This window comes from Ochlerotatus camptorhynchus, unplaced genomic scaffold (genome assembly GCF_037179485.1).
Source record: "Ochlerotatus camptorhynchus isolate MF236.1 unplaced genomic scaffold, CSIRO-AGI_Acam_v1.1 ptg000328l, whole genome shotgun sequence".
Lineage (NCBI taxonomy): Eukaryota > Metazoa > Arthropoda > Insecta > Diptera > Culicidae > Ochlerotatus > Ochlerotatus camptorhynchus.
The window spans coordinates 3,601,909-3,618,808 of record NW_027040816.1 but is presented as its reverse complement, the minus strand read 5'-3'; the positions used below and the strand labels follow the sequence as shown (position 1 = coordinate 3,618,808).

The window sequence follows — 16,900 nt, the reverse complement described above, 5'->3', positions numbered from 1 at the left end:
AAACTTCAATCGCAAACAATCAATACGAAACTAACGATTTTAAATTGGCTCACTACTTGACTAGCCTATTGGTCCCAAGCAAATCGATTAACGTACCCAATTCTAGTCAAAATTCTAGTACTACACAATGTTTGTTTTGATTCGCTATGAAAGTTTGACAGATAAAATGAGGGGTTATTGGATTTTCCTATGTTTCGAGGGGTGAATCGATTAGCTTGGGACCGAAGATAGTACCAGAGCTGAGCCAAAAAGTTGAGCACGTTTCTTCGGGACCTACTAGTCTTAGAGTTACCTCTATGTTTCTACTCTCTATATAAAATTTGCACACTGCCGTACTCTAACGGAACTATCAACTCTATATTTCCATCTCCACATCGATCGTATAAATTGACCACTTTAAGTCTGATATTGACCGTTAAGCATCTTCAACTATTTAATTATTTGAGAGAATTAACAATAATATCTACATAATTGAAAAATTAATTCCAAGAGTTTTCTATTGCAGAGAATTCATTAGGCTTATTTGAAAGGAAGGCCAAAGAAAATGCATTTTTTAGTTAGTGGCTACAGACTGTGCTTAGCAGAGCACTTAGTGCGGTTGTAGGACAAAAGCTCGAAGGACAAAAGGTTGAAGGACAAAAGGTTGAAGGACAAAAAGTTGAAGGATAAAAGGTTGATAGGACAAAAAGTCGAAGGACAAAAAGTTGAAGGATAAAAGGTTGATAGGACAAAAAGTCGAAGGACAAAAGGTCGAAGGACAAAAGGTCGAAGGAAAAAAGGTCGAAGGAAAAAAGGTCGAAAGATAAAAGATCGAAAGACAAAAGGTCGAAAGACAAAAGGTCCATAGGACAAAATATCTAAGGGACAAAAGGTCGAATAGGACTCAGATGGACAAAAGGTTGAATTGGAGAAAGGTCGAAGTGGATAAAAGGTCGAAGTAGATAAAAGGTTGAAATGGACAAAAGTTCGAATAGACAAAAGTCGAATGAACAAAATATCTAAATGGATAAAAGGTTGAAATGGATAAACTAGTCAAATTGTTGGAGGATAAAATGGGTGGCTATCTCAAGATCCTTAGGATGATCCTTAACAGTCCCCCGCGGACTTGAAATTCTGAAGTCCACCGCCTGGCTGGTCTTCAGACACTAGAGTTACGGAGAGCTGACTCCACCGCAAGGTTCAGAGATTGCTGTAGGCGAGCCGATCAACAGATCGTCAGGGATCTGGCACGTTAGGTTAAATAGGTAGAATAACAAATTAATACATTCAAGATTCAAACAACATACTTCACCAGAAGAAAATTGAAAAATATTACACAGTAAAAAACAGCATGTACAACACAAAATCAAAAAGTTCACCAAAGATGAAGAGCCCTTCTGGCTAACCTCTTGCCATGTATTAGCAATTGTAAACCACATAACAAATCAAAGTAAAGAAGAATTTTACTAGTTTTCTAGCAACGGACGGATAAGCGTCGGACACGACGTCCGAGTGGAACAACCAATACAAAGACGACGACGAAAACACCCACATCGAACGGACGAAAGGCTTCCCGCAATAGGCAGTATGATTAGGCCGCCGTCATTCGGTCGGCATTGACTATTGCACTGGTGTGGTCACCATTTGAAAAACAACCGGCCATTTTCAGGGCCACCAATTCAAAAACGGAAAGAGTTAAGAACTACCCAACAAACAATTTGAGTTGATTAACAGCCGAATAAGCCAGTTTTTAGTTGAAGAAGCTTATTTTTGCCTGAATACGCTCTTATTCAATATTCAATGTTTGTTGGGTAAATGATCAACATAATTGTTCCGTCCACTAGCGGTCCTACGTCAAGCTTCCGTTCGTGCCTCTAGGCACAGACACTTCTACTTTTTAGTGTGAAGATTTATTTCCTTTCAATTCCGTTATAATTGCTTACCTTTTGACAGATACGCGTATTTCGTCCAGTACGGGAAATGGCTCTAATGTTAACCTATGATCTAAGATTGGGCCCATCGCTAAAAATCTCATATTGCGGTACCAATGCATATTTTTTGGCTGCTCATGAAAATTTGACCTACTACTGAATTTATGCAGGCATATTTAGGCCGACATTAGAGCCATTTTCCCTACTTGTAGACTTCATCAGTGCCAAATATTTTTGCCTTATTAAATCATGAGCAGTTCTTTGGAAAATTAAGACCACAAATAGTTACTGTGTGTGTCGCAGCAATGTAGAGACAAATATCTGCATTTCTGTTGAATATATTCCTTCTTTAAATCATGTGCAGTTTTTTTGGGAGCATATGCATAGTATTTTTTTAAGTTTTTTTTAAACTCTAAGCGAAAGTTTTCTAAACAATATTTTGTCCATCAAAGTTCAATTCAACCTTTTGTCCCTCTATGTTAAATTCTACGTTTTGTCCATTCGACCTTTTGTTCTTCTAACTTGAATTCGACCTTGTGTCCATTCGACATTTTGTCCATTGGACCTTTTGTAGGTTGTAGGACAAAAGGTTGAAGGGCACAGGGGTGATGCATATATTATGTCACGCTCTCAAGGGGGAAGGGGGTCTGAGATTTTGTGACAAGCAATGCATTAGTAATAGGAAAAAAGTGACGATAGGGGGAAGGGGGTAAATTTTTCCTCGATTTAGCGTGACATTATTAAAGCATGGGCCCATATGGTCGAAGGCCAAAAGGTCGATGAACAAAGGGTCGAAAGACAAAAGTTCCAAGGACAAAAGGTCGATAGGATAAAATATCGAAGGGATAAAAGGTCAAATGAACAAATGGTCGAAGGACAAAAGGTCGAAGGAACTAAATATCGAATAGAACTTAGATGGGCAAAAGGTCGAAATTGAGAAAGGTTGAAATGGATAAAAGGTCTAAGTGAACCAGAGGTCGAAATGGACAAAAGACTGAATAGACAAAACGTCGAATGAACACCACTTTCAGTCAAAAAGCGTGCCTTTGCGTCAAAAACGGACACCAATGTATTCTATAAATTTTACGAGGGATGCTTCAAAGCTTCAAGAGAGGTTTACAGCAAAACTTGATTAAACAATTAATCTACAGACTTAAGTTATGGGCACACGAGTTTCCATTAATTGTTATTAATGTAATAGAACTCGCTTTTTCATGTGTAACAATTGCAGCTCACTCACCCCTCGACTGTAATCAAATGCAGGTGGGTTGCCTTTTCTGACGTTAGGTGACGTGTTGAACAGGAAGTCCGCTGGGTGATGTATGGGAGATCGAAGAGTGTTGTAAATGTAGTATATTTGATTTCTCGTAAGGCAAAAAATAATTGAAAAATCGGTCTAGGACAGTTTGAGATATTTAGGTTTTGATTATTTTTTTATTTTTTTTTTCTTTGAATAATCCAAAAAACTTTGTGTCATAAGTCATTAAGATCATAAATGCCGTTTCCGTGGTATGTTGCAAGATCCAAACTAGCCAAATTTTATCAAAAATGTGAATCCTTGTACATATCAAATTATTACGTAAAGTTTCATACAAATCGGAGAAAGTCGATTTTATTTTCGAAATTTTGCCTGCAATTGCTCAGGATGCTTTAGTGAAATCTTGGTAGAATCATTTGAAAATCAAAGTAAATCATAAGATAAATTCCATGATTTTTGTAAGGATTTTTTTTTTGTTTTGAATTTCTGGGCTGTTATAGAGAAGGGAATTCTGAAACGATTCTCAAATTTATTAAAGAATAATTTTGAAAAAAAAAAATTGATGAGAACATTCCAAAAAAAAATTAAAATTAAAATGTATATAAGTGTTGCTGTATTTTTCATTTCTCATTTAACTTAGTAATGCTTTCAGTTGAATCGCATTTGGATTCATGCTGAATTTAAATTTATATGACATAACCGGGAAAATTTCTTTAATTTCGGTTAAAAATGAGCAAAAATGGGTTACAGCAAATCGGAATATGCTGGAATTTCAATTTCGAATAAATTCTTCAATTGACACCTTAGCTCTAATCTAATTCGGCCTAATGGCGTTCAGCTTGTTGACATCTGACTTCATCCTATATCTTCAAAAAAAAGGAACAGCCCTATGGGGTTGTACACAATGGTGACGTAGGACTACGTGGTCTTATATAATAAATCTTATTTGTTAACTGCAGCAGGAGCTTGTGTTTTGTGTAGAAATAGAATTTAGAGCGGGTTCTGTCTGTTTATACTCTTTAGTATGACGTGCTTGACATAGATGGCTCACAGCGACTCACGAAGAGCTACTGATTACAATAGCGGTGCGGCTTCTTCCTCCTTCTATGGATGCTCATATGGGCTGCAGCTCGCTGCTTGCGGGGAGTCTTTCGTTGTGTACTGGAGAACACCACCACTCACCACGCAGTGATTGAATAAACACCGTTTGGTGAGACCGGATGGAATTCAACTTTGAAATGTGTGTTAGGGAAATCGCTTTTCGCAGGCAAACGGTGATAATTTTAATTATCATAGCAACAGTTGCACATTCGTGCAATTTTCAATAGGAACATTTTAAAACATGTTAAAGTCCTAATTGTAACTGATGCGTAGAAATATTTCTGGTCAATTGGTGATAAAATTATTGAAATTGGTCCAGGGGCAGCTGAGTTATTAACGTTCAAAATCTTTCATAATTTTGTTACATGTTCCATTTTCGGTTTTCACAAAGTGTACCCCCATATAGAAATCACAGACGTCCTACGTCAAAATTGACTCCACTCCCCACCCTTATTTAAAACCCCGACTACGCCCTTGTACACTGCCGTACATTGTCGCCTGTGTGGCCATCTTGATTCCACATGAAGAATGGAGCAGATCTTGAGTAGTCCCGGTCCTCACCCCCATCCAGGAAACCACATTGCCTGTTCGTACTTTTTGCTCGCTTTCCTCTATCTAGCGCCGTCATCAAACTCACATCCATTCATAAAACATGACAGATTCATGCCAGTATGAGCCCCAGTATGAGAGATAACCTTCTTCTTGTCTCACCACATCACAGACTGCTGTAGACGACAGTCAGTCGCAAACTTGCGCGCATATAAATGTCTACAATTATGGTGGAGCTTATATATTGTTCCTTTGCAAGATAAGGATGGCCTTTAGAGCTTCACATTGCGTGAGCGGGATTATCACGATCCAGGATATCACCCGGTTTTGGAATTATAACGCCTCTACATAGTTTCACAAGGACATTCGGAGTCAAACGAGCAGCAGTAAGAAATTTGATTAACTCCACCACTTTTCCCTTATAATCGTAGCATTAAGGAATTAATTCTATTTCAAGAGATATTGATGAAAAGAAAGTTCAATTTTCCTTTGGAAGATGATGAATTATTAAAACATGAGTCATTGTTTCAAACTACGCGCGGGTGGATAGAAAATGAGAAATGTGAGATTCCCATCGTAGATGAATACGATAATGATGAAAAGTGTTGCTTTCCGGATATAATCCACAAAGACAAATCAGCCATGACAACGGCTTTTTTTTTGGATTGTATCAACCTTGTCCTTAAACCAAGCAAAATCTGACCTTTATAGGCGATTCCGAATTCAACACCGATGACTTATCGAAATTCAGTTCTATCCCAGAATTGTTTGCACCAAATTTTCCCAGAACTGCTGCTGTACCTTCATTACCTGTCATTATTTTCCTTTTCCATGAAATGCTCCACCATCAACCAACCGGCCGAGCTAAGATGGCACGGAAGATGGTGTGGTTTCCACGAACACCAAAGTGACGATAATTAATTATATCACAAACAGGCACTTGGCGATGGTCGCAGTCAGCCATGTGTCGGTGATCAACTATCGGTATTTTCATCTCTTTTCCGTATCCACATCGACGAGCATTGAGAAATTGAGATAATGAGTGACTGAGTGAGTGACGAATTAACAGGTATTTGCACTCCTTGCCTCACCTGCAGAAAGATGTATTCCTACGCACTTTCTTCGTTTTCGTCCATTAGTAGCCGGCGGTGGGCAGAACGACACCCGGTTTTCACCTTCGCTATCGGCTGCCTTCCTTTGAGGAGGAGGATTCCTGGTAGTTTGTTTAGGGTAAGCACTTATCGAGGTTAATCTTATTATTTGCCCAGCAGCTCCGAACGGTGGTCAGTGCGGATAGAATAATTTATTGGTATCACTAAGGCAGTGGAGGCCTTTTGAGCCGACAAGCCATAGATGAAATGTCTATTCATGACGCATTTTTTAAACTGAAATGAGTCGGATTTTGAGTATTTAGGTTTGAGCTTGAATATTGGGGAAATTCAGAATACAAGCATCCAAGGCTGCACAAAGTACGCCCAGCCGGCGTTGATGGCAATCGTTTAATAAATAGAAGCTGTAAGTAGTTTATCTGTCCGTTGTTGCTGCTCATTACCTAAACATATTATTCAAAACAGTCTTCAGATTTTGGATTTAAGAAACGTTATCAGGTTTGATCCAAACATTCCTATGCCAACCAAAGATGAAATTAAGTAGGTAGTTTTTTGTCATCTACGTGATTCCTAATCTTTTATTCGTTATTCTCTAGTTTGAAGGTTAAGACTAGGATTCTGATGCATGGTCAGTGCTTGATTTTGTTGCGAAGGAATCCGTTTTTGACTGACAAAGGGGCACGCCTTTGGAGGGTGTTCCAACACTCTAAAGGGTATATAGAGCGGTACCTTACAATTAGAGTCGGATCCTTGCGATAAAGGCAAGAATGACAACTGTATGAAAACCGATTACTTCTTCATTTCTCAATAGTGATGGAGTAATACGACATGCACTAAACTAAGGACACGGGGGGAGGAGGGTACACCATACACCACAATCAATTTTGTAAGCGGTCACGGTTGGAATTGTCGACGCATTTTCTGTGATAATCGACTGCCTTTGCTTCCGACACTTGCAAAACAAGCTAACAAATTACAGTAGAGCATTTCCAGCCCAAAACGCAAACCGGATGGACATGAGTGTTTCCGATTTGAATGAAACATTACTCATGTGTTTGCTGCTATCAACGGTTACATTTTTCAGCTAAATATGATTTTTTTCTTCACAGTAACTTTTGAAAAGGGCGTATTAAAAAAATTGATTAATTTTTTTCAAAAAATTGTAACACGAAATCTATTTATGTGATCAAGATGACATCTGAAAAGAAGTTGTAGGTAGTTAAATTATCCGCTTTGCTAGGTCATCTGCCCTTTCATTCCCTTCAATGCCACAGTGTCCTGGTACCCAATATAAGTTTACTGAGTTCCGTTGGCACAGTTGCAGAAGCGAGAGAATATATTCCCAGACGATCTTTGATGTACATTTGTAAGCACTCAGAGCTTTCAGCGCTACTTGACTATCAGAAAAAAAATACAAATATTTGCACATCTGTATGTCCTCCTCAGACAAACATGTACACATTCAAGTATGGCTAGAATTTCCGCTTGAAACACTGTTGGTAAATGTCCCATCGCAACTGAAATATTTGTCCTGGGGCCAATGATTCCTGCACCTGTTCGGTAAATTTGAAATGGCAAGTGCCCCTGGTAGACATGGACAGAGAAAAATTATCAAAATCGTAAAATTTGAAATGGCTTGCGCTTCTTACATACACATTCAGGGAAAAATTGAAAACAATGTTCAATTTGAAATGGCTACGGCCCCTGAAAAAATTAAAAAGGTTATATTTGAAATAGCTTGCACCTCTGGTAAGCATATCTAAAATGATTAAAATCGTTCAATTTGAAGTGGTTAGCGCCCCTGATATACTTGTTCAGGGAAAAAATATAAAAAAAAGTGTTAAATCTGGGAAAATCTGAAAAAAATACGAAATTTTAAATGGTTAGCGCCCCTGGTAGACAAGTTGTGGTAAAAATTGAATGAAACACCGAAATCACTTCGTTTCAATACAGTTTGCAATCATTTCGAAATGTACCGAATTACTTAAGAAAATAATTGAATCAGTTCGGAAAGTAGTTAATCACTTCAGAAAAGTTCGAAATTACTTCAGAAAGTTCTGAATCACTTCAGAAAAGTTTGGACTCACTGAATGTGCAGAATCGCTTAAGAAATGTGTTCAATCACTTCGGAAATTACTGAATCACTTCGGAATGTATTGTATCACTTTGAAAATGTTCGGAATTGTAGTCTGCTGGCTGCTCAGAAGGGAAAATTTGGTTAGGGTTATGCAGAGCACGGTCGTTTATCTAATAGCACTGTTACACAAACTTTTTTTATGTCACTCACCTTAGCAGGAGCCCCTTTTTCACCAGTAACGGTTCCGGATAAATGGCGGACTACCAACCAATTGATTCAAGTAAGGAGAAGATGATTCAAATATGAGCGTCTTCGAGTGGACTACTAAGAGTGAGGCCTGGCTGCCCCTGTGTGGGCACGGAAATCGTAATATGAAAGAAAGAGATTTAGGGAATGCTTCTGAAAGAAAGTTCAACTTCCAAAATTTGGGTTACATGCTGGGTATTTTATTCAGCCCTGAAGGGACAGTTTATAGATAGAGAGAGAGAGAGAGATTTTCATTTAAGGTGTACTTGCGCTTTTGGTCTACAGGTGGTGGTCGTGGTAACGTACAGCGGTACCGGTGGCTAGCATTGGTGAATCCAGTTGAAACGCACTACTACTCTCTTTGGTAGTCTCGGACAGAAAGAAAATTCTCGACCTTGAATCACCTTTTTTTAATTTCGAAGATCCGAACTTTCACAACTTGTTACTTCGTGACAGTTGACAACCATTCCAAACGTCGACTATTACAGTCCCGGCTCAAACCTCTGTCAATAAACGACAAGTAGGTGTTACGTAACAAATCAACAAAGCTAACTGGTAGAAGAAATATTTCTCTAGCTGTTGGTGTCACTAATTTTTATAAATGAGCTATTATTCGTGAGAAATTGACGGCTAAAGCCATTGTTTACAAATGTAATTACGCCCCTATGAAATGTTGGGACTGAAATGCTACACGCTTATTCTGGTACTCATCTCAGCGGCAAGTATGACTACTCAAATTTGAGTAGCTTTATGTTGACTCACTTTTGAGTGAACAACGTTCTCACGTAGACTGAGTCAAATCCACTAGGCGGTATTTTCAGTTGCGGGGAGGGTTTTTGTTTTGATTTTTATTCAAGGAAATGGAAATTTCCTGCTCCGGATTCATTCTACCGAAGCAGAAAATGGTTCAACACCGTTTCCCTAAGCAATTCGTACTTACCTGAAGGCATTTCAGCCGTTTTTGAGTAACATTTCCTATGAGGTTTCCTCCGACATGACTGACATTTTTTCGAAGTCCAGAATTTTGCTGACTGAGTGGCTTTTACTCAGTTTGACATTTCTCGTTTACTCAATTTTTGACAACTCGATACATCGGACGAAAGTGAGTACGATCGACTCACCTGGTGAGTAAGCAGAAGTTAGCGTGATATTAAAATAATCCGACGGCTCTGCGCATTTTAAGTGACAGCTAAGGATGCAACCGCCAGTAAGGCTGTCCGATATATTACAGGGCTGGATTAAGGTTTTAGGTTCTCACTGGCAGGCGGGCAAATAGACATTGGGATGCTTCTGGAGGAGCCTACAAGCTACAAAATTGGGACCAACGGTTACAGAATCACTTCTGAATCGATTCAGAACATTTTGGAATCACTTCAGAAAGTACTGAATAACTCCAGAAAACATCAGGAACACTTAATAAATGTTCGAAATCACTTTGAAAAGTACTAAATGATTGCGGAAATAATTGAATCGCTTAGAAATGCAGTGAACCACGTGAGAAATGTTCAGAATCACTTAAGAAAATACTGAATATCTTCAGGAATGTTCGGAATCACTTTGAAAAAGTTCATGATAAGTTCAGAAAGTATTGAATCATTTCAGAAAGTACTATATCACTTAAAAAATTTGGAATCACTCCATAAAGTACTGAATCACTCCAGGAATGATTGGAATCACTCCAGAAAGTACTGAATCATTCCAGATAGTTTGTAATCAGTTCCGTACTGAATACTTCGGAAAGAATTGAATCACTTTTGAAAAGTTTGAAACCAGTTCTGAAAGTACTGAATCACTTCAGAAAATCTCGGAATATTTTTCGGAAAGTATTGAATGACTTAAGAAAATTTCTAAGTACTGAATCACACCAGATAATATAGACATAATTTAGCATGAGAATGATTAACCGCTCACGGTTGCTACTCCGTTATTACCAGATCACCTGCATTACACAGAGAAGCAAGATGCGTGGGACTAGCAATGTGTAAAAACTAGTAGTCTCATGCTTTACGATAGGCAATAACAGCGCCGGCCGCGTCCAAATGGAGGTCAATTAGGGAATGGATAGAAACGTTTTGAAGTGATTCTCGCTTTGTTGGACACCGGGAAATCCTCCTCACTTCCACGAATTTTTCAATAGCTTTTCAACAGGATTCACTTAAGGGAGTATTGATTCTTATCGCCTTATTAGTAGTCAATTGTGACACATCGAAAAAGGTCTCGATTTTGACAACACAGATGAAGTGCAGTCAACTCTCCACAACTAGCTGTACACTAACTCGATTTCGAGTTATGGAATCATAGTTAAAATGAATGGCATGGCTACTGCGATAGCGAATTTGTATGGAATTGTTATTTTATAACTCAATGGTCCCTTCAATATCGAGTTGTATAGAGTGCACTGTAGATATGTTTCCAAAAACGAGATCTATCTATATTGACATTACATTACATTACATTACATTACATTAGAAATGTTTGGTTGGAAAAGTTCAGAATCGCTTCAAAAAGTACTGAATAACTTAAGAAAAGCTTAGGACTTCTTTGAAAAGTAATGAAACATTGCAGAAAAGCTTAGCACGTACAGAATCACTTCGAACAGTACTGATCTTTACAAAAATTTAAATCACTTCAGAAAAGATGCAAGCACTGGATCCGTGTATTTAGCTCATAAAATATTTAATAACTTCGAAAAAGCTTCAGTTTAGTAGGGAAAAAAAAAAAAAATCATCGCTCAAGGATAGACTCACTTCCCAAAGGGTTACATTTTTTGACTGATTTAACTTTTTCGGAAGTAATGCCACGAGCTCTTGGGAACGTCTAAAACAAGAACCTGGTATAAACGTAAAAAACCTGGCACCAACGGTAACATCAATTGTAACAGCACAAACATCTCTGGTTGTTATTTCAAAGATTTGCGTAGCGACGATTGCCTTATAAACAAACACACACATGCTCGAGGAGTTTGACATTCCACTTTTGCTAACAGTAGCAATGGTTGGGTTCACGTGGTTTCCTAGATAAAAGTTTCCTTTGCGAAAGTAACGTTCTTTTACAAGAGCCACATAAAGTTCTGTCCAGTTAGAATCCGGAATCACTTATTGTATTGCAGCGACACGGAAAGGTGACCGCTGCAATAATCATTTTACAGCGGTTTGTTTACCTAGGCTCCCACTTTTTGTGGTATAAATGTCACGGTGTTTCGTGCAGTGAGTCAAAAATCATTCCAGATGGAAGCCGAGAGGAGAGAAAAAAATCTGCACACCCACGTTGATATTCCAACGTGGTCCGCAATAAAAATCGCAAAAACGTTGAAAATCGCCAAATCGACCGTGTATGATGTGCTCAAACGTTTCAGGAAGCGAAAGAGTGTGGATCGAGTGCCTCAAGGTAAGCGTCGTAGTGGAACATATGACCGCAAGCTGAACCAGAAGGTGTTGAGAACCGTCAGAGCAAACCCTGGAATATCAGATAATGAAATCGCACAAAAATACGCTGCTGCTCGCAGTACCGTTCGAAGAATTCGTTTGCGAGCAGGATATCGTTCTTATCGAGCCAGCAAGCAACCAAACAGAACGTTGAAGCAATGTTTCGTCACCAAAACTCGAGCTCGGAAATTTTACCAGCAGGTTTTGACGAAGTACCAAGGATGCCTGCTCATCGACGATGAAACCTACGTCAAAATGGATTTCGGACAGCTTCCTGGCCAAAAATTCTACATGGCGACGGCACGAGGAGATGTTCCTGCGAAGTTTAAGTTTGCTTGTATGGACAAATTTGCCAAAAACCTGATGATTTGGCAAGGGATATGCAGCTGCGGAGCAAAGACCAAAGTGTTCGTGACGAATAAGACGATGGACTCTAAGCTGTACAAGGAAGAATGCCTCAAAAACCGCGTACTACCTTTCATTAAAGCCCATAACGGTCCCGTGAAGTTTTGGCCAGATTTGGCGAGTTGCCACTACAGCCGGGAAGTCATCCAATGGTACCGCGATAATAACGTAGATTTCATCGATAAAAACACAAATCCACCCAACTGCCCGCAGTTCCGGCCCATCGAGAGATTTTGGGCAATAATGAAGCGGAAGCTTAAGAAAAGTGGAAAAACGGCTCGGGACGCGATTCAGATGACCAAAATGTGGAACAAATGTGCCAAGGAAGTTGACTCCGGAGGTGTGCAGCGTTTGATAGGAGGAATAAAGAAAAAATTCCAATTGCAAATTTTCATTAGAAACGAACAGAAATGATTTGTATTGATATGTTTTTCTAAAAGTACAGTAAATTACCTTTGTTTTGATGTATTAACCTTATTTGTACGTCAATCCGTTACCGAGATACAGATGATTTTATTATTCCGGATTTTAAATGGACTCAATAGCTTTAGAATGTGCCATTTTGCTTTAATCTTCATATAGTTATTGTTGCTGATCTTTTATGCTGGCCATTGATGTATGCTATCTTAACAGTAATCATAGTTTATAACTACTCAAGATTTCACAAATTCAAAAGATAGTTCCAGTGGAACTATTGGAACTGAACTCCCCTTGAAGTTTCATATCTTTTTGAAGCTTACTAATCATCTTTGAAAAGTTCCCGCTAATGTTCATTAACGTTCCTGAAATTTTTGGATCATCCCTTAATTTCCATAGATTTCTATGAAGCTCTCAAAAAATTTCTGAAGATCTCTGCACTTCTGTGAAGTTATCGATGTTTTCTGAACCAGCATAAATTGAACAGCAACGTAGAAACCGAATTGGTAATGATTTGTAAATCTCCAGAGGTATTCTGAGTTAAACGCATAAAGCGAAACCATATTTAGGTATGTTTTCATTGGTTTTTTTTTTTTTTTTTTTTGAATTTAAGTATAATCATATCCATAATCTTTTTTTTTTTTTTTAAAATGCGTTTATTTTTCCAGGCTCATTTGCCGTAGCTTTGCGGAGCCGATATTCATTGTTTGGATGACAAAATTTCTTAAAACTAACGTTAGTAAAGCGGGGGCCGATTACTCGCGGCTATCTCGAGGTTAGGGGTAACAAATTGTAACAAATGGATGGCAGGGTAGGGATTGAGAACACAAGGTTTGGAGAGCAATGTGCTTTTTATCTCGAACTAAGCGACCAACTGACGAAAAAGACAAACATGGGGGTACACCGATGGGCAGCTAACAACTTGGGGGAACACAAGATGACACTAACTACTAAATCCTCAGATCGATCCGTTTTAAAAACACATAAATTAAATTAAAATATTCGAGATCTCGGCTCGCCAAGATGTCTCTAACGGGCCGCATAGGTTGTTTTCCTCGGGCCCTGAGGGATGCGGATAACTTGGATCTAGCAACACAATGTAGGGTGCATGACCAAAGCACGTGGTCGATATCGTGATAGCCACTACCACAAGCGCACAAATTGCTGCCTGCGAGCCCGATTCGGAAGAAATGCGAGTCTAACGAGTAGTGATTGGACATGAGCCTTGATATGACACGTATAAAGTCACGGCTCATGTCCAATCCTTTGAACCATGGCTTGTTCGACACCTGTGGGAGAATAGAATGTAACCATCTTCCCAGATCACTCTCATTCCATTTTTGTTGCCAGTTGGTGAGGACGTGCTGACGGGTAATTGAGAAAAATTCCGCAAAGGCGATTTGTCGATCAAAAATATCGCCTTCCATAGCGCCCACCTTAGCTAGCGAGTCCGCTTTCTCATTACCCGGAATTGAGCAATGAGATGGGACCCAAACTAAGGTGATAGTATAGGAGCAGTTAGATAAAGTACTCAATTTTGCTCGGATTTCGGTAAGGAAATACGAGGAGTGCTTCATCGGCCTCATTGATCGAATAGCCTCCAACGAGCTAAGGCTATCTGTAAAATTAAAATAGTGATCAGATGGTAGTGAGGCAATTTGCTCTACTGCGTAGAATATGGCTGCTAGTTCCGCAACGTATACGGAACAGGGTTTTTGCAGTTGATATGAGGCGCTATGAAATTCGTTGAATACTCCAAATCCAGTGGAAGCGTTTATAGTTGACCCATCTGTGAAAAAACTCTTATTGTTACTAACATGGTGGTACTTGTTTGCAAAAATTAAGGGAACAACCATCGATCGATGGTGATCTGGTATTCCACGGATTTCTTGCAACATGGTCAGATCAAAATTTACAGAGGAACTATAAAAGTCTTGGAGGCAAACACGAGAGGAATTGAATGAAGAAGGGCCAATCTCCAGCGTCATGTACTCGTAAAAGAGACTCATGAATCTTGTTTGAGGATTTCTGTCGAGCAGCTTCTCAAAGTTTTCTATTACTAATGGGTTCATTACTTCACAACGGATAAGAAACCGGAAGGACAGTTCCGCGAAACGATCTGTCAGTGGGAGAACACCCGCGAGTACTTCGAGGCTCATCGTATGCGTCGAGTGCATACAGCCAAGCGCGATTCGGAGGCAACGGTATTGAACCCGTTGCAGCTTCAGGATATGTGTTTTCGCCGCGGATTGAAAGCAGAAGCTTCCGTACTCTAGAACCGACAAGATGGTTGTTCGGTACAACCTGATCAGATCTTCCGGGTGTGCTCCCCACCAAGTTCCAGTGATTGTACGAAGAAAATTGATTCTTTGTTGGCATTTTTGTTTCACATACGCAATATGTTTTCCCCATGTGCTTTTGGAATCGAACCAGACACCTAAATACTTGAAAGATATACTTTGAGTGATTGTTCTACCCTTTAGTTGAAGCTGTAACTGTGCAGGATGATGCTTCCTAGAAAAAACAACCAACTCAGTTTTCTCCGGAGAGAATTCGATACCCAGCTTCATAGCCCAAGTAGACAAATTGTCTAAGGTATCTTGCAATGGTCCTTGCAGGTCCGGTGCACTTGGCCCTATAACGGATACAACGCCGTCATCTGCAAGCTGCCTTAGCGAGCAATTTTCATCAAGACAACCATTAATGTCTTTTACATAAAAATTATAAAGAAGGGGGCTTAAACATGAACCCTGGGGGAGACCCATGTAACTAATTCGTGAAGTTGTCGAGTTTCCATGAGAAAAGCTCATATATTTCTCAGACAACAAGTTGCTCAAATAGTTGTTCATAATTGGTGAAAGCCCACTATCGTGGAGTTTATCCGAAAGGACATCGATACAAACAGAATCAAAAGCCCCCTTAATGTCCAAGAAAACTGAACCCATTTGCTGTTTTTGCGCATAGGCCAGTTGAATTTCAGTTGAAAGCAACGCAAGACAGTCGCTCGTTCCTTTGCCTCTCCGAAATCCAAATTGCGTATCTGAAAGTAAACCATTCGACTCGACACATTTGTCTAGACGAAAAAGAATCATTTTCTCCAACAATTTCCGTATACAGGACAGCATCGCGATGGGACGGTACGAGTTATAATCCGACGCGGGTTTACCGGGTTTTCGAATGGCGATAACTCTTACTTGCCTCCAGTCATCCGGAACAATGTTGTGCTCCAGAAATTGATTGAATAAGTTCAACAAGCGTCTCTTCGCGACATATCCATAATCTTGAACTTATTAAGTCTCGAACTTGAGGCTTAATAAGGACAACCAATTTCCTCGGAAAACACAAGTCGGTTGCGCCATGGCTTGGGTTTCATACTAAGGTTTTGATTTGGTAACTTACTGGTAGTTTTGGGAACTTTGCTTTGCACGAGATTTTGCCCACGAATGTTAGGAAAATTTCTAAAAAATTTTCAAGGTTTTCCTGAAATTTTGAGAAAGTTAAGTATGATATGAGATAAATGAGAAAACAAAAATTATGGGGTTTGGAAAATTTTGACGGAGCTTTTGGAAACGAATCACAATTTCAAAACGAAAGTATAAAAGGATTTTGTAGACGTTCAAAGAACATTAAAGCGATTTTTCGCCCCTGGGATTTTTGTTGGGTGGCAAATGCCATCTTCGCTACATGTAGAGTACGGTGCTGCTCATCATGCAGCAGCGATAAGGTGCAAATGTTTTACAACACACCATATCAACTAGATAATACACTATTTGAAACAACGTCATCAACGTCAGGGGCGGACGCATCGTTAACATTGGGTGCGACTACTTAGCTCAAATTTTACGAACACAGCACTGCGTCAAATTTTCCTATTACTATAATGACGATGTCATCCGCAAAGCCCACAACTTCGAAACCTTTTGCTTCCAGGCTTTTTAGAAGATCATGTACAACAAAAGACCACAGCAGTGGTGAGAGAACTCCTTCTCGAGGACAACCTTTCGTTGCCTTTACTGATATAGATGAGCTACCCAGTCCAGAAGTGATTTCCCTTTTTTCAAGCATAGTCTGAATCCAGTTGGACGATGCGCCTATCGAAGTTCCTTGCCTTCATGGCGAAAACTATAGAGGAATAGGATGCGTTATCAAAAGCTCCTTCAATATTCAAGAAAGAGCAGAGTGCAATTTCTTTAACTGAAAGAGATTTTTCACCTTAGTTGCAACGTGGATGATTTGTTCATGTCCACAGAAAAACAAAATTCCACTGAAATTGGTCGGCTTCCCCTGCCATATTCCGCGAATGGGGAGCGTTAGAAAGTAAGAAGCCATAAGCATCCATCCGTCGGAAATCAGAAATGAATGTATGTGTATCTTCTGAACAATGGCAAAGACAAAGAATCCTT

General features: G+C 39.4%; 2 protein-coding genes across 3 annotated transcripts in view; one reads left to right on the top strand and one right to left on the bottom strand.

Annotated features, from left to right (window-relative positions):
- LOC135708141 (BOS complex subunit NOMO1) overlaps positions 1–16,900 on the bottom strand; it is a 546,399-nt gene that overhangs the window by 410,306 nt on the left and 119,193 nt on the right. The window lies entirely within an intron of this gene.
- LOC135708154 (uncharacterized) overlaps positions 1–16,900 on the top strand; it is a 64,831-nt gene that overhangs the window by 42,638 nt on the left and 5,293 nt on the right. The window lies entirely within an intron of this gene.